The following is a 24,567-nucleotide window of genomic DNA, read 5'->3' on the forward strand; positions in this document are numbered from 1 at the left end:
TTCAGATTAATCGATGACATCCTATTAAAGGAGATCTAATGGTATTTAATGACTTTGTGGAAAGAATTAACCATACAACTTCAACCTAAAGTTCACAAAAGAATGGAACAAAAATCAAACACATTTTTTAGACATCACTATTTTTACCAAAGGTGATAAAATTAGCACAAAATTATTCTCCAAAGAAACAGACACAAACGGTTATTTACACTCTTAGAGTGGCCATCATCCAAGGTTTTGATGAAAAGGACATCTCAGAAGCATACAATAAAGTGAGAACTATGGAAAGAAAGACTATGTGCCAACCAAAGAAAAAGATTGAACAATCTACTAATATAGACAAAACTCCCAGATGCATCACCACTTACAAATTTGCCTAAAAACAGATTGAGAAAATCCGGAATGATCTCTGGCACATCCTAATAAGAGATCTAGTCCTTAGAAAAAATTTACAACAGAGACCTCTGGTAACATATAAAAAGAATCTAAATTTCAAAAATATTCTAGCTCCAACAAAACTAAAAACCAACAACCCAAAAAAATTGGAGATACGTCAACAACTAGTCAAAGGATTCTACAAATGTGGGAGAAAAAATTGCGAGTGAAAACAAACTAGAGAACAAATGGATCATTAACAACAGTACTAAACAAATTCCAATTCAATCATATATGAACTACAAATCAGAATATGTTGTTTATAGAATATATGCAAAAAAATCTACATTGGTAGAACAAAGAGAATTCGTAAAACCAGACTCCTAGAGCATGTAAAAAACATTGAGGGAGAAATATCCGAATATGGTCTAAGCAGACATTTTGAGGAGTTAAAAGTTAAATGAGTTTACAATCAAAGCAATTGAATTAATACCAACGTCATGGGGTAAGGATAGGATGTCACAATTACAGAAAAGGGAAACATATTGGATCCATTATCTAAATACAAGGGAACCATATGGTCTGAATAGGGACATAGACCTAGCCGCCTTTCTATGAACAACCAACATACACAAGTATTCTCAAATATACAGTATATATTTATTATATTGTATATATTTTATTAAACAATTTAATCTTAAAGGATAATATCAAACTGACTGCAGTATTTGATTCTATTCCAATGGATTTTACACTTATTAAACTTTTAGACACACATCACACACACACATATATATATATATATATATATATATATATATATATATATATATATATATTTATATGGTTTGGAATTAATTTTCCCCTATAAAATTGATTTCCAAAAAACTAAATAAATAATTTGTGTAAATAATAGAATCAATCCTCTTTCTATTACACTTTATTTATGATATTGCATTCCCCTCTTAGAGTCCATATATGTTTATCTTTATATTTTTCATATATTTAAACTCTTTTAATATGCACAGTATATAATACATATTTAAATAAACAGTTTTTATTAGGGCTATGAAAAAGCAGCATATCCTATTCCCAACTTGAGTTTTTAGCAGACCCGTTTTTAAAATATATATACGCTTTTTAGAAACAAAATAACCTTTTAAAAAAATGCATTTTTTAATACATTTTTGAAGATTGAAACACTTAAAAATTCACAAGATTGAATAAAGGCACTTCCGGTTTCCATAAATAAAAGGCAAACCAGGATGGAAGTGGATCCTATGTCTGACGAAGTGGGCATAGGACCCACAAAACGCGTAAGATATCGCAAGACTAGTGGGGCGCGATCTGATATAGATCGCATTTTGCGGCGCAAGCGAGGGAACCCACGTCGCCCGCAGTTTCAGATCGCAACTCGAGCCATCCAATATGCGGCGCCGTCACTTGCTAAAGTGGCGCAAGTCTCACAAACCAGCGATGTCCAGAAATCTGCGTAAGTACAGATTTTTGGAGTCGCCAGTGACTTGCGCCACGTTAGAAACTGCCGGCGCCTATAAAACCTGACTAAAGTCTAAATCACCCGCACTGTCTAACACGCCTCCTAAACATAGCCCGACACGTCTAACACGCCTCCCTAACATAGCCCGACACGTCTAACCCTCTATCCGCTATCCCCCCTCACTATCCTAACAATAAAAAAGCTATTAACCCCTAAACCGCCGCTCCCGTACCCCGCCGCAACCTAATAAAGTTATTAACCCCTAAACCGTCGCTCCCGTACCCCGCCGCCAGCTATATTATATCTATAACCCCCTAAAGTGAGCCCCTAACACCGCCGCCATCTATATTAAAATTATTAACCCCTAATGTAAGCCCCTTACACGCCGCCATCTCTATTAAAATGATTAACCCCTAATTTAATCTACCTACCCCGCCGCCAGCTATATTATCTATATTAACCCTAAGTATATTATAGTTAATATAGGTATTACATTATATATATTAACTATATTAACCCTAATTATATTAGGGTTAATATAGTTAATATAGTTACTATAGTATTTATATTAACTATATTAACTCTATCTAACCCTAACACCCCTAACTAAATTTATATTAAATTAATCTAATTCATTTATAAACTAAAATATTCCTATTTAAATCTAAATACTTACCTATAAAATAAACCCTAAGATAGCTACAATATAATTAATAATTACATTGTAGCTATGTTAGGGTTAATATTTATTTTACAGGTAAATTGTTAATTATTTTAACTAGGTATAAAAGCTATTAAATAGTTATTAACTATTTAATATCTACCTAGTTAAAATAATTACCCAATTACCTGTAAAATAAATCCTAACCTAAGTTACAAATACACCTACACTATCAATAAATTAAATAAACTACAAACATCTATCTAAAAATACAATTAAATTAACTAAACTAAATTACAAAAAAAAACAAACACTAAATTACAAAAAATAAAAAAAAGATTACAAGATTTTTAAGCTAATTACACCTATTCTAAGCCCCCTAATAAAATAATAAACCCCCAAAATAAAAAAAATTCCCTGCCCTATTCTAAATTAAAAGAATTTCAAAGCTCTTTACCTTACCAGCCCTTAAAAGGGCCTTTTGTGGGGCATGCCCCAAATAATTCAGCTCTTTTGCATACAAATACAATACCCCCCCCCATTACAACCCACCACCCACATACCCCTATTCTAAAACCACCCAAAACCCCCTTAAAAAAGCCTAACACTACCCCCCTGAAGATCTCCCTACCTTGTCTTCACCACACCGGGCCGAACTCCTGATCCGATCCGGGCGATGTCTTCCTCCAAGCGGCAAAGAAGAATTCTTCATCCGGCGACGTCTTCCTCCAAGCGGCAGCAAAGTCTTCATTCTTCCGGCGGCATCTTCAATCTTCTTTCTTCGCTCCGCCGCCGCGGAGCATCCATCCCGGATGACTACTGAACGACGAATGAGGTACCTTTAAATGACGTCATCCAAGATGGCGTCCGCCGAATTCCGATTGGCTGATAGGATTCTATCAGCCAATCGGAATTAAGTTAGAAAAATCTGATTGGCTGATTGAATCAGCCAATCAGATTCAAGTTCAATCCGATTGGCTGATCCAATCAGCCAATCAGATTGAGTTCGCATTCTATTGGCGGATCGGAACAGCCAATAGAATGCGAGCTCAATCTGATTGGCTGATTGGATCAGCCAATCGGATTGAACTTGAATCTGATTGGCTGATTCAATCAGCCAATCAGATTTTTCTAACTTAATTCCGATTGGCTGATAGAATCCTATCAGCCAATCGGAATTCGGCGGACGCCATCTTGGATGACGTCATTTAAAGGTACCTCATTCGTCGTTCAGTCGTCGGCCGGGATGGATGCTCCACGGTGGCGGAGCGAAGAAAGAAGATTGAAGATGCCGCTTCATGGAAGATGTTGCCGGAAGGAAGAAGACTTTGCTGCCGCTTGGAGGAAGACGTCGCCGGGAGGAAGAATTCTTCTTTGCCGCTTGGAGGAAGACATCGCCGGAGGAAGAATTCTTCTTTGCCGCTTGGAGCAAGACATTGCCCGGATCGGATTAGGAGTTCGGCCCGGTGTGGTGAAGACAAGGTAGGGAGATCTTCAGGGGGGTAGTGTTAGGCTTTTTTAAGGGGGGTTTGGGTGGGTTTAGAATAGGGGTATGTGGGTGGTGGGTTGTAATGGGGGGGGTATTGTATATGTTTTTAAATGCAAAAGAGCTGAATTCTTTGGGGCATGCCCCCACAAAAGGCCCTTTTAAGGGCTGGTAAGGTAAAGAGCTTTGAACTTGTTTTAATTTAGAATAGGGCAGGGATTTTTTTTTTATTTTGGGGGGCTTTATTATTTTATTAGGGGGCTTAGAATAGGTGTAATTAGCTTAAAAATCTTGTAATCTTTTTTTTATTTTTTTGTAATTTAGTGTTTGTTTTTTTTGTAATTTAGTTTAGTTTATTTAATTGTATTTTTAGATAGATATTTGTAGTTTATTTAATTTATTAATAGTGTAGGTGTATTTGTAACTTAGGTTAGGATTTATTTTACAGGTAATTGGGTAATTATTTTAACTAGGTAGATATTAAATAGTTCATAACTATTTAATAGCTATTAGACCTAGTTAAAATAATTAACAATTTACCTGTAAAATAAATATAAACCCTAACATAGCTATAATGTAATTATTAATTATATTGTAGCTATCTTAGGGTTTATTTTATAGGTAAGTATTTAGATTTAAATAGGAATATTTTAATTAATAATATTAATATTAGATTTATTTTAATAAGAGTTTAGTTAGGATGTTAGAGTTAGATAGGGTTATTATACTTAATATATATATAATTATAATAACGATATTAACTATATGAACCCTAATATAATTAGGGTTAATATAGTTAATATATATAATATAACTATATTAACCCTAATATAATTAGGGTTAATATATTTAATATATATAATATAACTATATTAACCCTAATATAATTAGGGTTAATATAGTTAATATAGCTGGCGGCGGTGTAGGGGGATTAGATTAGGGGTTAATACATTTATTATAGGTGGCCGCGGTGTAGGGGGATGTAGATTGTAGGCAAAAGAGCAGTTTACTTTGTGACAAAGCCCCGCCAAAAGCCCTTTTAAGGGCTGGCAAAAGAGCTGTTACTTTGGGGCATGGCCCGCAAAAAGCCCTTTTAAGGGCTGGCAAAAGAGCTGTTACTTTGGGGCAATGCCACGCAAAAAGCCCTTTTCAGGGCTATTTGTAGGGTTAGACTTAGGTTTAGTGGTAGGGATAGTTTAGTATTTTAGGGGTTAAATAATTTAATATAGATGGCGGCGGGGGTAGGGGGATTAGATTAGGGGTTAATAATTTTAAAATAGCGGCGGGGTAGGGGCTCACTTTAGGGGGTAGGTAAGGTAGATGGCGGCGGTGTTAGGGGCTCACTTTAGGGGGTAGGTAAGGTAGATGGCGGCGGTGTTAGGGGCTCACTTTAGGGGGTAGGTAAGGTAGATGGCGGCGGTGTTAGGGGCTCACTTTAGGGGGTTATAGATTTAATATAGATGGCGGTGGTTTAGGGGTTAATAACTTTAATAGGTAGCGGCGGGCTCCACGAGCGGCGGTTTAGGGGTTAATACATATTTTATTGTTAGGCTAGTGAGGGGGGATAGCGGATAGAGGGTTAGACGTGTCGGGCTATGTTAGGGAGGCGTGTTAGACTTGTCGGGCTATGTTAGGGAGGCGTGTTAGACAGTGCGGGTGTTTTAGACTTTAGTCAGGTTTTGTAGGCGCCGGCAGTTTCTAACGTGCCGCAAGTCACTGGCGACGCCAGAAATTTGTACTTGCGCAGATTTCTGGACATCGCTGGTTTGTCAGACTTACGGCACGTTAGCATCTGACGGCGACTTATATAGGATAGCTCGAGTTGCGAGCTGAAACTGCGGGCGACGCCGGTTCCCTCGCTTGCGCCGCAAACTGCGATCTATATCGGATCGCGCCCCTACATTTTATATTTTCTTCCACTGGCTGCAAAGGTTGTTGATGAGCTTGCATGCTGAAAGTTTAAATATTGCTATTGTTTACCCAAAACTGTGTTTAACTCCAACAAAATGCTAAGCACATAGTCAAAGTCATCTCCAGGAAAGCAATACACTAATGGCTTGTCAGTAAACATGTCCTATGAGCCCATCTGAGTCTGCACAGATGTGTATTGCTATCTCAGAACTCACATTGACTATGTGTTATAACTCTTTTGCAAGAGGCTAACACACTTCTGTGCAAGCACTAGTGCAATAATAAAATGCCCTAGCAAACTGTCACATTTTATGTCCCTTTAAATAGGGTTTTCTTTAGAATATTTTGCATTAAAAGTTTAACATGATTTGTTTTTGTTATACATAATAGAAATTGTATGGCCATTTGAGTTAAGTGAATATTGGTTTTTGGTGTAGCTTCTATTGCAACAAATATTGCAATTGGTGTATGTATTTGTGTATCTCCATAAAAGGGAAAATGTAATTACCTTATATTTTAATGTCTTACATCTAATATTTATTTTTAGTTGTCCTAAATAATAATAAAAAAAATGTCCTCAGTTTTTTTACTTTTTTTTTTTGGGGGGGGGCAGGCGCTTCAGGGGCGCGATCTGATATACGGCGCAGGTTTTGGCGCAAGCGTGGAAACCTGCGTCACCTGTAGTTTCAGCTCGCACATCGAGCTATCTTATATACGGTGCCGTCAGATGCTAAAGTGCCGTAAGTCTGACAAACTAGCGATGTCCAGAAATCTGCGTAAGTACAAATTTCTGGAGTCGCCAGTGACTTACGGCACTTTAGAAACTGCCGCTGCATAAAAAAACTGACTAAGTTATAAAATCACCCGTTACTGTCTAACACGCCTCCCAAACATAGCCCGACACGTATACCCCTCTATCCGCAATCCCCCCTCTCACTCCTAATAATAAATATATTAACCCCTAAACCGCCGCTTCCGGACCCCGCCGCCAGCTACATATGTCTTACCCCCTAATCTGACCCCCCTACATCGCCGCGAGCTACATTAAATGTTTTACCCCCTAATGTGAGCCCCCTACCCCGCCGGCACCTTTATTAACTATATTACCCACTAATATGATCCCCCTACACAACCGCCATCTATTTAAACTATATTACCCCCTAATATGATCCCCCTACACCGCCGCCACCTATTTAAACTATATTACCCCCTAATATGATCCCTCTACACCGCCGCCACCTATTTAAACTATATTAACCCCTAATATGATCTCCCTACACAGCCGCCACCTATTTAAACTATATTAACCCCTAATATGAGCCCCCTACACCGCCGCCACCTATTTTAACTATATTACCCCCTAATATGATCCCCCTACACCGCCGCCACCTATTTAAACTATATTAACCCCTAATGTGAGCCTCCTACACCGCCGCCACTTATATTATATGTACTACACCCTAATCTGACCCTCTTACACCGCCGCCACCTATATTAAAATTATTAACCCATAAAATACAAAAAATTCCCTACCACTAAACCTAAGTCTAACCCTACAAATAGCCCTGAAAAGGGCCTTTTGCGTGGCATTGCCCCAAAGTAACCAGCTCTATTACCAGCCCTTAAAAGGGCCTTTTGCGGGGCATTGCCCCAAAGTAACCAACTGTATTACCAGCCCTTAAAAAGGCCTTTTGTGGGGCATTGTCACAAAGTAATCAGCTCTTTTACCTGTAATCTAATCCCCCTTCACCGCCGCCACCTATATTAAATATATTAACATAGTAACATAGTAACATAGTAGATAAGGTTGAAAAAAGACTGAAGTCCATCAAGTTCAACCTATACAAATCTAAAATACTTACAAAAAGCTCCAGTTAAGCTTAAATAACCCCATTAAAATGTGACCCATTTAATACTAGCAATCATATCCATGAATTTTGTTTATATACAGAAATTTATCCAGACTATTTTTAAATGTATCTATGGTATTGGCATTCACTACCTCCTTTGGTAATGAGTTCCACAATTTTATTGCTCTTACAGTGAAAAAACGTTTCCGTTGCAGGAGATTAAATCTCCTTTCCTCCAACCTTAAATTATGACCTCTTGTCAGAACCAATTTTCTTGGAATAAAAAGAGCTTCTGCCATCTCTGTATATGGGCCTTGAATATATTTATATAAAGTAATCATGTCACCTCTCAAGCGCCTTTTTTCTAAAGAGAACAGACCCAGTTTGGCTAGCCTCTCCTCATAGGTTAATTTCTCCAAACCCCTTATTAGCTTTGTGGCCCTTCTCTGAACTTTTTCTAGTTCTGCAATATCTTTTTTAGCAATCGGTCCCCAGAACTGCACTCCAAACTCAAGGTGAGGTCTTACCAGGGCTTTATATAATGACAGAATTATGCTTTCCTCCCTTGAATCAATGCCTCTTTTAATACATGCTAGTATCTTATTAGCCTTTGAAGCCGCTGCCCTGCATTGTGCACTCATCTTTAGCTTGTTATCTATTACTACTCCCAAATCCCTTTCCTCCTGTGTTTGGCTAAGTCTTGTCCCATTTAAAAAATACATAGCCTGCTTATTTTTACTTCCAAAATGTAGAACCTTACATTTTTCCGTATTAAATCTCATTTTCCATTCACCTGCCCATAGTTCTAATTTTAGCAAATCCCTTTGCAAAGAGAGTTCATCCTGCTCTGACCTAATGACCTTACTTAACTTAGTATCATCTGCAAAAATAGAGATGTCGCTATTTAATCCTTGCTCCAAGTCATTTATAAAAATATTAAAAAGAACAGGGCCCAGTACTGATCCCTGGGGGATGCCACTGATTACCTTTGTCCAATCTGAGTATGATCCATTTACTGCTACTCGTTGCTCCCTATCTTTTATCCAGTTATTTATCCATGAGCTAACATTTTCAGCTATTCCCAGTCCCTTAATTTTGTGCATTAATCTCTCATGTGGCACTGTATCAAATGCCTTTGCAAAATCTAAGTATATCACATCAACTGATTCCCCTTTATCTATATTTTTACTTACTTCCTCGTAGAATCTAATTAGATTAGTTTGACATGATCTATTTCTCCTAAAGCCATGCTGATTAGAACTCATAATCTTGTTTACACGAATATGCTCATCAATATAATCCCTTATAATACCTTCAAATATCTTCCCCACTATTGATGTCAGACTAACTGGTCTATAGCTTCCTGGATCATCCCTGCTTCCCTTTTTGAAGAGTGGCACCACATCAGCTTTACGCCAATCCTGGGGTACCATGCCTGAGGATAATGAGTCTTGAAAAATTAAGAGTAAAGGTTTGTCTATAACAGTGCTAAGTTCACTTAACACCCTTGGGTGTATTCCATCTGGGCCTGGAGTTTTATTTACCTTAATATTTTTTAGTTTTTTCCTGATATCCTCTAAACAAAACCCAGTTAGTGGTATGGACTGGCATGTTCTATTCTGTTCCAAAGTATCATTCAATGGTTCCTCTCTTGTGTATACTGAAGAAAAAAACTGGTTTAGTACCTCAGCCTTCTCCCTGTCATTATTTATCAAGCTACCCTCCACACATTTTAATGTACCTATATTATCCTTCTTAGATTTTTTGCTATTTATGTACTTAAAGAACCTTTTAGGGTTAGACTTAGAATCCTGGGCAATTAATTTTTCATTTTCAATTTTGGCTAATTTGATTGCTTTTTTGCATGCTTTGTTACATTCCTTATAAATATTGTATGCTGAGTCTGTACTATTTTCTTTTAATAATTTAAATGCCCTACGTTTTTTCCTAATTTCTTTTAACACATTTTTATTTAGCCATAACGGCTTAGTTTTTTTATTTTTATTTTTATAACCATATGGTATGTATTGATATGTATATTTATTTAACACATTTTTAAATATTATCCATTTATCCTCTGTATTTTTATTAGAAAATACATTGTCCCAATTTATATTATTTAATGATTTCCTTAAATCGTTGAATTTTGCTTTCTTGAAATTAAAAGTCTTAGTTAAGCCTTTAAAACACTGCATATGAAAAGAGATTTCAAATGTGACCATGTTATGTTAACCCCTAATCTAATCCCCCTACACCACCGCCACCTATATTAAATATATTAACCTCTAATCTGACCCCCCTACACCGCCACCACCTATATTAACTATATTAACCCTAATTATATTAGGGTTAATATAGTTAATATAGTTATTATATTATATATATTATTAATATAGTTAATAATTAATATACGCCACCTGCAAAAAAGCAGCGTTCAGCTCCTAACGCAGCCCCATTGTTTCCTATGGGGAAACACTTCCTAAGTCTGCACCTAACACCCTAACATAAACCCCGAGTCTAAACACCCCTAACCTTACACTTATTAACCCCTAATCTGCCGCCCCCGCTATCGCTGACACCTGCATAATTTTTTTAACCACTAATTTATTTCGTTAGATTTAAATTATATTTAACTTAGGGGGGGTTAGGGTTAGACTTAGCTTTAGGGGTTAATACATTTATTAGAGTAGCGGTGAGGTCCGGTCGGCATATTAGGGGTTAATACTTGAAGTTAGATGTCGGCGATGTTAGGGAGGGCAGATTAGGGGTTAATACTATTTATTATAGGGTTATTGAGGCGGGAGTGAGGCGGATTAGGGGTTAATACATTTATTAGAGTAACGGTGAGGTCCGGTCGGCAGATTAGGGGTTAATAATTGTAGGTAAGTGAAGGCGACGTTGGGGGGCGGCAGATTAGGGGTTAATAAATATAATATAGGGGTCGGCGGTGTTAGGGGCAGCAGATTAGGGGTTCATAGGGATAACGTAGGTGGCGGCGGTGTGCGGTCGGCAGATTAGGGGTTCAAAATTTTTAATAGAGTGGCGGCGATGTGGGGGGACCTCGGTTTAGGGGTACATAGGTAGTTTATGGGTGTTGGTGTACTTTAAAGCACAGTAGTTAAGAGCTTTATTAACCGGCGTTAGCCCAGAAAGCTCTTAACTCCTGTTTTTTTTCTGCGGCTGGAGTTTTGTCGTTAGATTTCTAACGCTCACTTCAGCCAAGACTCTAAATACCAGCGTTAGAAAAATCCCATTGAAAAGATAGGATACGCAGTTGGCGTAGGGGGATTTGCGGTATGGAAAAGTTGCGGCTGCAAAGTGAGCGTTAGACCCTTACCTACAAGACTCTAAATACCAGCGGTAGCCCAAAACCAGCTTTAGGAGCCTCTAACGCTGGTTTTGACGGCTAACGCCAAACTCTAAATCTAGGCGATAGTTATTATATTATATATTAACTATATTAACCCTATCTAACTCTAACACCCCTAACTTAATTATTATTAAAATAAATCTAAATAATATTAATAATATTAACTAAATTATTCCTATTTAATTCTAAATACTTACCTATAACATAAACCCTAAGATAGCTACAATATAATTAATAATTACATTGTAGCTATTTTAGGGTTTATATTTATTTTACAGGTAACTTGGTATTTATTTTAACTAGGTACACTAGCTATTAAATAGTTAATAACTATTTAATAGCTACCTAGTTCAAATAATTGCCAAATGACCTGTAAAATAAATCCTAACCTAAGTTACAAATACACCTACACTATCAATAAATTAATTAAATAAACTACAAATATCTAAACTAAAATACAATTACATACAATAAAATAAATTACAAAAAAAAACAAACACTAAATTACAAAAAATAAAAAAAAGATTACAAGAATTTTAAGCTAATTACACCTAATCTAAGCCCCCTAATAAAATAACAAAGCCCCCCAAAATAAAAAAAATTCCCTACCCTCATCTAAATTACAAAAAGTAATCAGCTCTATTACCAGCCCTTAAAAGGGCTTTTGTGGGGCATTGCCCCAAAGTAATCAGCTCTTTTACCTGTAAAAAAAAAGAACAACCCCCCCATTACAACCCACCACCCACATACCCCTACTCTAACCAACCCAATCCCCCCTTAAAAAAACCTAAATTAGAATAGCCAATACAGTAGCTCTTATTCTATTGGCTATTCAAATCAGCCAATAGAATTAAAGTAGCTCACATCTGATTGGCAGATTTGAATTTGAAGGCTCAAATCAGCCAATAGGAATTCAAGGGACGCCATTTTTAATTGCGTACCTTGAATTCCTATTCAGTGTACGGCGGCGATCGTATGAAGAGGATCCTCCACGCTCCGGCTCCGGTCTTCAGTTCCAGCATCACCGATCTTCAGTTCCAGCATCGCCGGTCTTCAGTTCCAGATGGACGGTCTTCAGCTCCGCGGTCATCGGTCTTCAACTCCTCCGCTCCGCGCCGGCTGGATCCTGGAAGAAGAAGAGGTCGCTGCCTGGAAGAAGACTTCTCCGTCTGGAACAGGAACTTCTCCGCCGGTCTTCAGGACAGGTAAGGAGCACTTGGGGGTTAGACTTAGGTTTTTTTTAAGGGGGGATTGGGTGGGTTAGAGTAGGGGTATGTGGGTGGTGGGTTGTAATGGGGGGGTTGTTCTTTTTTTTACAGGTAAAAGAGCTGATTACTTTGGGGCAATGCCCCACAAAAGGCCCTTTTAAGGGCTGGTAATAGAGCTGATTACTTTTTGTAATTTAGATTAGGGTAGGGATTTTTTTTTTTGGGGGGGGGGCTTTGTTATTTTATTAGGGGGCTTAGATTAGGTGTAATTAGCTTAAAATTCTTGTAACCTTTTTTTATTTTTTGTGTTTGTTTTATTTTGTAATTTACTTTAGTGTATTTAATTGTATTTTAGTTTAGATATTTGTAGTTTATTTAATTAATTTATTGATAGTGTAGGTGTATTTGTAACTTAGGTTAGGATTTATTTTACATGCAATTTGGTAATTATTTTTACTAGGTAGCTATTAAATAGTTATTAACTATTTAATAGCTATTGTACCTAGTTAAAATAAATACCAAGTTACCTGTAAAATAAATATAAACCTTAAAATAGCTACAATGTAATTATTAATTATATTGTAGCTATCTTAGGGTTTATTTTATAGGTAAGTATTTAGATTTAAATAGGAATAATTTAGTTAATATTATTAATATTATTTAGATTTATTTGAATAATAAATAAGTTAGGGGTGTTTGAGTTAGATAGGGTTAATATAGTTAATATATAATATAATAACTATATTAATTATTAACTATATTAATAATATATATAATATAATAACTATATTAACTATATTAACCCTAATATAATTAGGGTTAATATAGTTAATATAGGTGGCGGCGGTGTAGGGGGGTCAGATTAGGGGTTAATGTATTTAATATAGGTGGCGGTGGTGTAGGGGGATTAGATTAGGGGTTAATATATTTAATATAGGTGGCGGCGGTGTAGGGGGATTAGATTACAGGTAAAAGAGCTAATTACTTTGTGACAATGCCCCACAAAAGGCCCTTTTATGGGCTGGTAATACAGCTGGTTACTTTGGGGCAATGCCCCGCAAAAGGCCCTTTTCAGGGCTATTTGTAGGGTTAGACTTAGGTTTAGTGGTAGGGAAATTTTAGTATTTTATGGGTTAATAAATTTAATATAGGTGGTGGTAGTATAGGGGGATTAGATTAGGGTTTAATAATTTTAATATAGGTGGCGGCGGTGTAAGGGGGTCAGATTAGGGGGTAGTACATATAATATAGGTGGCGGGGGTGTAGGGAGCTCACATTAGTGGTTAATATAGTTTAAATAGGTGGCGGCGGTGTAGGGGGATCATATTAGGGGGTAATATAGTTAAAATAGGTGGCGGCGGTGTAGGGGGATTAGATTACAGGTAAAAGAGCTACTTACTTTGTGACAATGCCCCGCAAAAGGCCCTTTTAAGGGCTGGTAAAAGAGCTGATTACTTTGGGGCAATGCCCCGCAAAAGGCCCTTTTAAGGGTTGGTAATAGAGCTGGTTACTTTGGGGAAATGCCACGCAAAAAGCACTTTTCAGGGCTATTTGTAATTTAGTTTAGGGTAGGGACATTTTAGTATTTTAGGGGACAATACATTTATTATAGGTTGCGGCGGTGTAGGGGGATTAGATTAGGGGTTAATACATTTAATATAGGTGGCGGCGGTGTAGGGGGATTAGATTAGGGGGTAATATAGTTAAAATAGGTGGCGGCGGTGTAGGGGGCTCACATTAGGGGGTAATAATTTTAATGTAGATGGCGGCGGTGTAGGGGGATTACTTTAGGGGTTAATAATTTTAATGTAGGTGGCGGCGGTGTAGGGGGATCACATTAGGGGTTTAGACATTTAATGTAGGTGGCAGCGGGGTCTGGGAGCGGCGGTTTAGGGGTTAAACACTTTATTAGGGATGCGGCGGGGGATTGCGGTTGACAGGTCGATAGACATTGTGCATGCGTTAGGTGTTAGGTTTTATTTTGCAGCCAGTTTAGGGAGTTACGGGGCTCCAATACACAGCGTAAGGCTTACTACGCCTGCATTTTGTGGCGAGGTGAAAATGGAGTAAGATTTCTCCATTTTCGCCACGTAAGTCCTTACGCTGTATATTGGATACCAAACTGCGCTGGTTTGGTATACCTGTCTATGGGCCAAAAAACTACGGCCGAAGGCAGAAATATACGAGCGTAACTTCTAGGTTAAGCCGTATATAGGATAACAAACTAGCGCAAAATTTGGCGTCACCGGCTTTTGCAGGCGACACTGCATATCGGATCAGGCCCCAGGTTTTTTTTTTGCCTACAGGCACCTGAGATTTAAATCTGGTACTAGTTATAGGGCAATAAAAGTAGTAGCACTTTGCTATTTCCAATTTTTTTTTCTCAAAATTAGCGATAATTACATTGGAACACTGAATAACCCTTCACATGTATATATTTTTTTAGTAGACAACTCAAAGTATTGATCTATGCCCATTTTGGTATATTTCATACCACCATTTCACTGCCAAATGCGATAAAATAAATTGTTATTTTTTCACAAACTTTAGGTTTCTCACTGAAATTATTTACAAAAAAAGCTTGTGCAATTATGGCACAAATGGTTGTAAATGCTTCTCTGGGATCCCCTTTGTTCAGAAATAGCAGACATATATGTCTTTGGCATTGCTTTTTAGTAATTAGAAGGCAGCTAACTGCCGCTGCGCCCCATACGTGTATTATGCCCAGCAATGAAGGGGTTAATTAGGTAGCTTATAGGGTTAATTTTAGCTTTAGTGTAGTTTAGTAGACAACCCAAAGTATTGATCTAGGCCCATTTTGGTATATTTCATGCCACCATTTCACCGTCAAATGCGATCAAATAAAAAAAATCGTTAACTTTTTCACAATTTTAGGTTTCTCACTGAAATTATTTACAAACAGTTAGTGCAATCATGGCACAAATTGTTGTACATGCTTTTCTGGGATACCCTTTGTGCAGAAATAGCATACATATATGGCTTTGGCATTGTTTTTTGGTAATTAGAAGGCCGCTAAATGCCACTGCGCACCACACTTGTATTATGCCCAGCAGTGAAGGGGTAAATAGGTAGCTTGTAGGGAGCTTGTAGGGTTATTTTTAGCTTTAGTGTAGAGATCAGCCTCCCACCTGACACATCCCACAGCCTGATCCCTCCCAAACAGCTCTCTTCCCTCCCCCACCCCACAATCTTCCCTGCCATCTTAAGTACTGGCAAAAAGCCTGGCAATACTGAAATAAAAGGCTTTTTTTAAAATCTATATTCAGCTTAGCATTCAAACTTCAATTTTCCCCCCAAAACAGTTCTCTAATCCTCCCCCTGCTACCTATTTGCCGCCATCTTGGGTATTGGCAGCTGTCTGCCAGTACCCAGTTTGCCCAACAAAAAATGTTTTGGGACATCCGGTGGGCATGGTCATGAAAGCATGTACGTGTGAGTACACTTGCTGAGTACGGAGATCTGAACCCAGCTGGGGAAACATTGAAGGCTGTGCGGGAACAAAGCAGCTGTCAAAGCTGGGAACGCCAGTTAGGGATAAGGGGCTCCGTTAATACAACAAGGCCATGAGCTACTCTCACAGGACCGTTTGCTTCCGCCAGGACCCACAGATGATAGGCGAGCTGAGGCAATAGAACAGCTGCAGACTCCGGTATCCATGACTCCAATATAAAGGGAGGAAATGATCAACGTGCAGGTTTATATTCACATAACCATGAGAAGGGAACCACCGTCTTCTCATGGAGGGGACTTCAGCAGGGAGACCTGAAGTTTTATTCTGATCATCAGGCTTGAAAAATTAATTGAGCAAGGGCAAGCTATGTACAGTCTCATTATATTTGCTAATGTGCATTAAAACTGCTGGATTCTACGTAAGGGGGGCAAACTAGGTGTAACACTCACATGCAAAATATAAGTAATATTAATTAAAAGAGTTCCTGCGAGAGTAGGGCCTAGGTGGTACAGCATCCCCCTTTGAGATATTGAGCAGTGGGTTAATACTGACTTTATTTACCATCCAAGCCTTTTCAGCAAATGAGATACTGTACAGTGGGATATCATTAACTCTACTCACTAGCTACCTATCAATTTATCCTAGCTCTACATACGGAGTGTATAGCATGGACTTTGGCTTATTAAATCTGAGAAAGGCAGAATTAAATTCTGCCACTGCATCAGGATCATAACCCAAGCATCTGAAGCTAAGGATATACTAATTCAACAGTGCTACTGTTTGACTTCATATCTGGGATTACACACTGACTGAGTGACTTATGTTAATTTGCGTTTGTCCAACAGGAATACTCAGGCTAATTTTGTTGATGTGATATTCATATGTGCCTAATCTGTCTAAACTTAGCCACTAAATAGGCATGTGTAGTTTAGACTGAGATTTATATAAGCACCCAGACTCTTTTGATGAATGGTTGCAGTGTTTTAGGGTTTTCTCTTCATGCTATTTAGCAAAGTACCCTTCTCAGAATTTAGTTATATTAAAATACACCAACACCATACACTGGATACAGCCTAATCGTATTGAAGGTGTGTGGAGAGAATATGACTCTGAATTTCGGAGAAAAATGGTAGGCAATCCTACGCTAACTTTTGATTGCACTGATAATCAATTGTGGCAGCATATGGACCCCCAGGGGGTTGCCACTAATTCCTCGGCAAATCATCAGCCCTTTCGGAATACCAGATTTAGGAAAAGGAGTGGTTCCTGTTGGGCATACCAAGAAAAGAAGTGTGATAAGGGCAGCGCATGCACTTTCAGACACTCCTGTAAGTTCTGCTCAGGGTCACACCCGGGAAGCGACTGTTCTAAAAGAAAAGATAGTGGTAACGGCAGTAGGCCCTCTACGTCACTCATGGGACAGAAGGATGGACACCCCGGTGAGGGTTCACGCGCTTAAACCCTGGTTGCTGGCCTATTCAGACCAGGACACAGCAAGAATGTTGTGGGAGGGGTTTTCATTTGGTTTTAAAATTCCAATTTTTCAAAAAGTTAAGGGGGCGCGTTTTCAAAGAAACTTAATTTCAGCATACCAGCATCCTGAAGCGGTATTAGAAAAAAATTGTAAAGAAGTGTCCCTGGGCCACATGGCTGGGCCATTTTCTTCTCCCCCACTTCCAAGTTTGACAATTTCACCTCTAGGGGTGGTTCCCAAGAAGGACTCTGGAAAATTTTGCCTGATACAGCACCTTTCATACCCAAAAGGTAGCTCGGTTAATGATGCTATCGACCCCCAACTTAGCTCTGTGCGGTATCAATCATTTGATAGTGCATTAGACCTGGTTCGACGGGCAGGGAGAGATGCTCTATTGGCAAAGTTGGACATCGAGTCCTCCTTCCGTTTGTTGCCACTTCACCCGTCTGTGTTCCCACTCATGGGGTGCAAGTTTCAGGGTTTGTACTATGTGGATCGTTGTCTGCCTATGGGCTGCTCCCTGTAATGCGCCCTCTTTGAGGCCTTTAGCACCTTTTTGCACTGGGTAGTGGCCAGTTGTGCCGGCAGCGATTCAATAGCACATTAGCTTGATGATTTCCTTCTGGTTGGGAGGGCAGATTCAGGCGAATGCTTAAGGTTAATGAACAGCATGTGCAGGATTATGTCCCAGTTTGGGGTACCTCTGGCAGAGGACAAAACACAAGGTCCCACGTCATGCTTGGTCTTTCTGGGCATTGAAATAGACACAGTGGCGATGGTTTGTAGATTACCCACCAATAAAATTAAGGCTATGTTGGAAGCAGTTCGAGCGGCTGTTTCCAAAGGTTTTCTTTGAAAAAACAGTTGCAATCCTTGCTAGGGCTCCTCAACTTTGCTTGTAGAGCCATCCCCATGGGTAGGATCTTTAACCGTAGGTTAGAAAGACAACTTAGTGGCAGAGAAAAACCTACTCAAAGAATCACACTCACAGCTGATCTTCTTGCAGATCTGGGAGTTTGGGGGATTTTTCTAAATAGGTTTAATGGGGTGCGAGTTTGGTGCTCAGAACCAATCTCCAGTCAACTCTTGCACCTCTTCATGGATGCAGCAGGGTCACATGGCTATGGGGCTTACTTCCAGGGGGAGTGGAGTGCGGTGCGATGGCCGGGAACTTGGTCTGCTCTTGGCCTTACCTGCAATTTAACCCTCCTGGAACTGTTCCCCATAGTCCTGTCAATTGAACTCTGGGGTAGGAAATTTTCAAACAAGACAATTGTTTTCTGGACGGACAACACCAGTGTCGTATACGCGATTAATAACCTGTCAGCCACTTCAGGGGTGGTAGTGACTTTGCTGCGACACTTGGTGCTGCATTGTTAGGAACTCAATATACAGTTCCAAGCAAGACATGTTCCCGGAGTTAATAACGTAGTGGTGGATGCGTTGTCAAGATTTGAGTGGGAGACTTTTAGACGTTTAGTTCCAACTGCATCACCAGTGGGTTTACGTTGTCCTGCTTTCCTTTGGCAGCTGGTAGTTCCTGGATAGCTCTGTTGCCCTTGGTGCACTCCACCTTAGCCCCATCCACGTGGCACACTTATTTGAAACTATGGAACAAATGGGACCAGCTCTGTCTGTCCAGGGGAGTAGAAGCTGCCCGAGGGATTCAGGCATCTTTGTGCGACTGGTTGGTGAGTCTTCACACCTTAGATGCTCGTCAGGGAGCCATCCAATCAAAATTGGCTGCTTTGTCATTTTTTTACCGGGCATTGAATTTACCAGACCCCACAAATTCATTTTTCATTCGGCAGGTGGTTAAAGGGTGGGGTAGGGTCCAGCCTCGGAAGATTGAGGATCGCGAACCCATCACTGAAGAGCGACTTGATAGGCTGGTACATGCGCTTGATAGCACCTGCTCCTCCCCATTTGAGGTCCTTCTGTTTAAAGCCGCGTTTGTGCTGGCTTTTGCTGCGGCCCTCCGTGTGAGTTAGTCGCCCCCTTTAAACAGACAGTAGGAGCATGTTAGAGCCGTGGTTGATTCCCTCCTGCTATTTATCCCATTCTCAAAAACAGACCAGTCAGGTAGAAGCACTTGGCTCCACATTCCACCTAGGCTGGAGAGGATTTCATGTCCTATAGCTGTAGTTAACGCTTACTTGTCTTGACGGGAAATCTCTGTCCAAATTCCAATTTAGCAGGGTCTTGAAGCAAGCAGCACTCAAAGCAGGCCTAGATAACAGGAACATTGCGCCTCACTCATTTTGCATCGGGGCAGCAACGCAAGCAGCGATCATAGGCTATTCAGGCGATGACATTAAGCGTCTGGGGCGGTGGTGATCCAGTTCCTTAAAAAAATATGTTCGACCACTTGTTTGATTTACATTTGTGTGTACACATACTAAACTCTTTGTCTCCACAGAAGTACACCCAGGAGCGAAGCGGATATGGATTTTGGGTCACTCCTTCATCCACTGGGCCTCCATTCGATGCTCCTCCCTCCCAATGGGACAGAATTTAGGGTTCCCATCACACAAAGCCTCCGTTAGGTGGTTAGGGAATAGGGGAATGTGCTGACCTCAACTTGCTGAGGTGATCTCTGGGGCCCTCTTAAGATGGGGGAAACCTCATCTCCTTGTCCTTCATCTGGGGGGTAACGATGTTGGGTCCGTCCCAGTACTCCAATTGATTAAAATTATGCAGTCAGATATGCAGTCAGGTAGGGTGGTCAAAACATAGTTCCCCGCCTTCATTGGAGGCATATGTCAGCCCATACGGCTGCCTACAGAATTAGAAATAAAATTAATGCCTCAATTTCAAAAACCGTCACAGGGTCTGGTGGCTTTGTGGTACGGCACAAAGCCATCTCAGCTGACAGAACTGAACTCAACAGACGGGACAAAGTTCATTTATCAGATGTAGGGCTAGATCTGTTTATTAAGGACATCCAGAGAGCTATTTCACCCTTCCTGTAAGTCAGGTTGCGGTGGTGGTGGCAAGAGCATTGGTAATGCTTCCTTGTGGCGGGAGGTCTCGGCCCTGTTGCACAGGAAAAGGTCGCTAGGGGTGAGTGATGACCAGAAAGGGGAGGGGCGGTAGGCCACATGTGCACGTGAGGTAACCCCCTCTCTCCCCATTGGGGGATGGTCATGTGATCTCTGAAACCCCTCAGCATCATTTCCTTTTTGAGCAGAGACCCCTCTGCTGCTTGTTTCCATTGGGCCGTTGATCTCCTTGCTGTTCTGTGCCTTATTTAGCTCTATGTCGCCATTTTTGTTTCTGTTGGCTAAAAATAAAGTTAAAAGTTTAACAAAAATTTGACCTGTGACGGTCAAAATTTTCCCACTACGAAGTTGTCTGTCTTTATTTATTATTGCACATGTTTTGACTTACATTTAGGTAAGTTAAAGTTAAAGTGTGTTCCCTTCTCTCCTGGAAATGCCCCTATAAGCATTTAATCCCTTAAGTTCGTGTAGGGCCCAGCATGGGCCTGTAGCAGGCTAAGGGTTAAGGCTGTAGGAAAGTGGGATAGGAAATAGTGGGTTGGTTCTAGGTGCAACAATGTTGCATTTTAGGGAAGGCCCCTCCTTACCTGGTAAAAAGCTGATGCTTCCCTGCCAACTTCCTCTTCTCCATCCGATCCAGGCTGTGAAGTGTTTTCCCTCCCTCCCAACCCCCTTTGTTTGTCAATGGTGGCTTTCATGCTAATAGCAGGGCTATGGCTAATCAACCTAGGCCTGGATAAGTCCATAGCAGTAAGGTTTGGGATCTCCCAGCTCTGTCTATTCGGTTTGAGCGGCTTGGTAGCAGAGAATCCTTTTTTCAGGTGGAGATCAAATTACACCCTGGCGGTGGGAGGTCTCAGCCCTGTTGCGCAGGAAAAGGTCGCTAGGGGTGAGTGATGACCAGAAAGGGGAGGGGCGGTAGGCCTCATGTGCATGTGAGGTAACCGCCCTCTCTCCCCATTGGGGGATAGTCACGTGATCTCTGCAACCCCTCAGCGTCATTTCCTTTTTGAGCAGAGACCCCTCTGCTGCTTGTTTCTGTTGGGCCGTTGATCTCCTTGCTGTTCTGGGCCTTATTTAGCTCTATGCCGCCATTTTTGTTTCTGTTGGCTAAAAATAAAGTTAAAAGTTTAATAAAAATTTGACCTGTGACGGTCAAACTTTTCCCACTACGAAGTTGTCTGTCTTTATTTATTATTGCACATGTTTTAAGTTATATTTAGGTAAGTTAAAGTTAAAGTGTGTTCTCCCTTCTCTCCTGGAAACGCCCCGATAAGCATTTAATCCCTTAAGAAAAAGAAAACAGAAAAAAAAATAACAAAAAAAAAAGACATATTCACAATTTATGCTTCTTATCTTAATAACAAAAGGACAACATTTTACAGTAAAATTCCCAAAGTTGTAACCAATACGATATTGACATTTTATCCAAACCTAGGGTTAGGCATAGCAACTTAGTATCTCCCAGAAAAAATCTTCCAAAATTCATAAATTGCTGGGATTTTTCTTCTTTTCTCTTAAATCTTTTCCACAAACAAATATTGAAATTAGAACAGAATTTTAAAAATAAAAAAAATTAGGAAGGAAGGAGATTTCATGTAATTTCAGGTTAGTATAGCTGACCAAACTATTGGATCAAAGACCTGTCAAACAAATGAATTTGGGTTATATATGGTCTGCATTTTTAGCCAGCAAGGCCGGGAAATTAGACTAAGGGGTCAATTTATCAAGCTCGCCGGAAACAGAAATTATGAAGCAGCGGTCTAAAGACCGCTGCTCCATATCCTGTCTGCCTGCTCTTAGGCGGCGGTCAGAAATCAACCCAAACGAATATGATCGGGTTGATTGACTCCCTCTGCCACGAATCTGCAGGGAGCGGCATTGCACCAGTAGTTCACAAGAACTGCTGGTGCAATGATAAATGCCAACAGCGTATGCTGTCGGCATTTATCGATGTGCAGCGGACATGATACACTACATTGTATCATGTCCACTCGCACTTTAGTAAATTCACCCCTAAATCCCCTCTTAAACCCACATTCTGCATATACAGTATATTGTGTTTCGGAATGGTGCTATGTAATTGCCTCTGCACTGCTTCTGGAAAAGAAGAGATTAGGTTTTACCATTTCTCAAAATATATTTGTACTTCTTCAGAAGACATTGATTTGTTCTAAGATCATCTTTGACTTTATATTAGAAAGAAATTCTGGAACGTTAGGTGTTTTATTAGACTTCCAAGATGCAAAGATAATATTTCTGGCACATAGAATAACTAAATTAGCAAAATGCACATGCAATAACGTTGAGGATCTTGCAACTAAAAAAAACAATATCTTCTTTTTGAAATAAGATAGGCTATCAAATTATCCTACACCTAGATTACGAGTTGTGCGCTCATGTTTAATGCTGAAAAAATGGTAATTTCAGCGTTAAAACAGCACCGCAGCCATTACATGTCTTGTCAGTATAGCTGTACCACAAGCCTTTTAGCGTATAACGCAACGTCAGTCCCGCACACGTAAAAATTAAGTTTTTTCATGGGACTTCCATAGCACTGCCATTACGTTCTTGCGTTCCAGTCTATACCGACAAGATCCGCTTCGCAATCTAAAAGCAGTAGTTATGAGTTTTATGCTACAAAACTGTAACATAAAACCCCTAACTAAAGTGTTACAAAGTACACTAACACCCATAAACTACCTATTAACCCCTAAACCGAGGCCCTCCCGCATTGCAAATACTATTTTTAAGTTATTAACCCCTAATCTGCCGCTCCCGAGATCGCCGCCAAGAATACAATTTATTAACCACTATTCTGCCCCTCCCCGACATCGTCACCACTATAATAAAGTTATAAACCCCTAAACTGCCGCCCTCCCGCATTGCAAACACTATTTAAATATTATTTACCCCTAATCTGCTGTCCGCCCACATCGCCCACACTATACTAAAGTTATTAAGCCCTACACCACCGCCACTATAATAAACCAATTAATCCCTAAACCGCAAGCCCCCCACAACGAAATATACTAAACTAAACTATTAACCCCTAAACCAAAAGCCACCCACATTGTAATAAACTAATTTAAACTAGTAACCCCTAAACCTAACATCCCCCTAACTTTATATTAAAATTACAATTTCCCTATCTTAAATTAAATTAAAACTTACCTGTCAAATTAAAAAAAGCTAAATTTAAACTAACAATTGAACTAATATAACTATAAAACTAAAATTAAACTAGCTACCAATTAAAGAAAACTAAAATACACATTAACCCCTTAATGACCACAGCACTTTTCCATTTTCTGTCCGTTTGGGACCAAGGCTATTTTTACATTTCTGCGGTGTTTGTGTTTAGCTGTAATTTTCCCCTTACTCATTTAATGTACCCACACATATTATATACCGTTTTTCTCGCCATTAAATGGACTTTCAAAATATATCATTATTTTCATCATATCTTATAATTTACTATAAAAAAAATTATAAAATATGAGGAAAAAATTGAAAAAAAAACACTTTTTCTAACTTTGACCCCCAAAATCTGTTACACATCTACAACCACCAAAAAAAACATATGCTAAATAGTTTCTAAATTTTGTCCTGAGTTTATAAATATGCAATATTTACATGTTCTTTGCTTTTTTTGCAAGTTATAGGGCCATAAATACAAGTAGCACTTTGCTATTTCCAAACCACTTTTTTTCAAAATTAGCGATAGTTACATTGGGACACTGATATCTTTCAGGAATCCCTGAATATCCCTTGACATGTATATATTTTTTTTTAGAAGACATCCCAAAGTATTGATCTAGGCCCATTTTGGTATATTTCATGCCACCATTTCACCGCCAAATGCGATCAAATAAAAAAAATTGTTCACTTTTTCACAATTTTTTTCACAAACTTTAGGTTTCTCACTGAAATTATTTACAAACAACTTATGCAATTATAGCATAAATGGTTGTAAATGCTTCTCTGGGATCCCCTTTGTTCATAAATAGCAGACATATATGGCTTTGGCTTTGCTTTTTACTAATTAGAAGGCTGCTAAATGCGACTGCGCACCACACGTGTATTATGCCCAGCAGTGAAGGGGTTAATTAGGGAGCAAGTAGGGAGCTTCTAGGGTTAATTTTAGCTTCAGTGTAGTGTAGTAGACAACCCCAAGTATTGATCTAGGCCCATTTTGGTATATTTCATGCCACCATTTCACCGCCAAATGCAATCAAATTAAAAAAAACGCTAAATTTT

The sequence above is a fragment of the Bombina bombina genome, chromosome 7 (assembly GCF_027579735.1).
Source record: "Bombina bombina isolate aBomBom1 chromosome 7, aBomBom1.pri, whole genome shotgun sequence".
Lineage (NCBI taxonomy): Eukaryota > Metazoa > Chordata > Amphibia > Anura > Bombinatoridae > Bombina > Bombina bombina.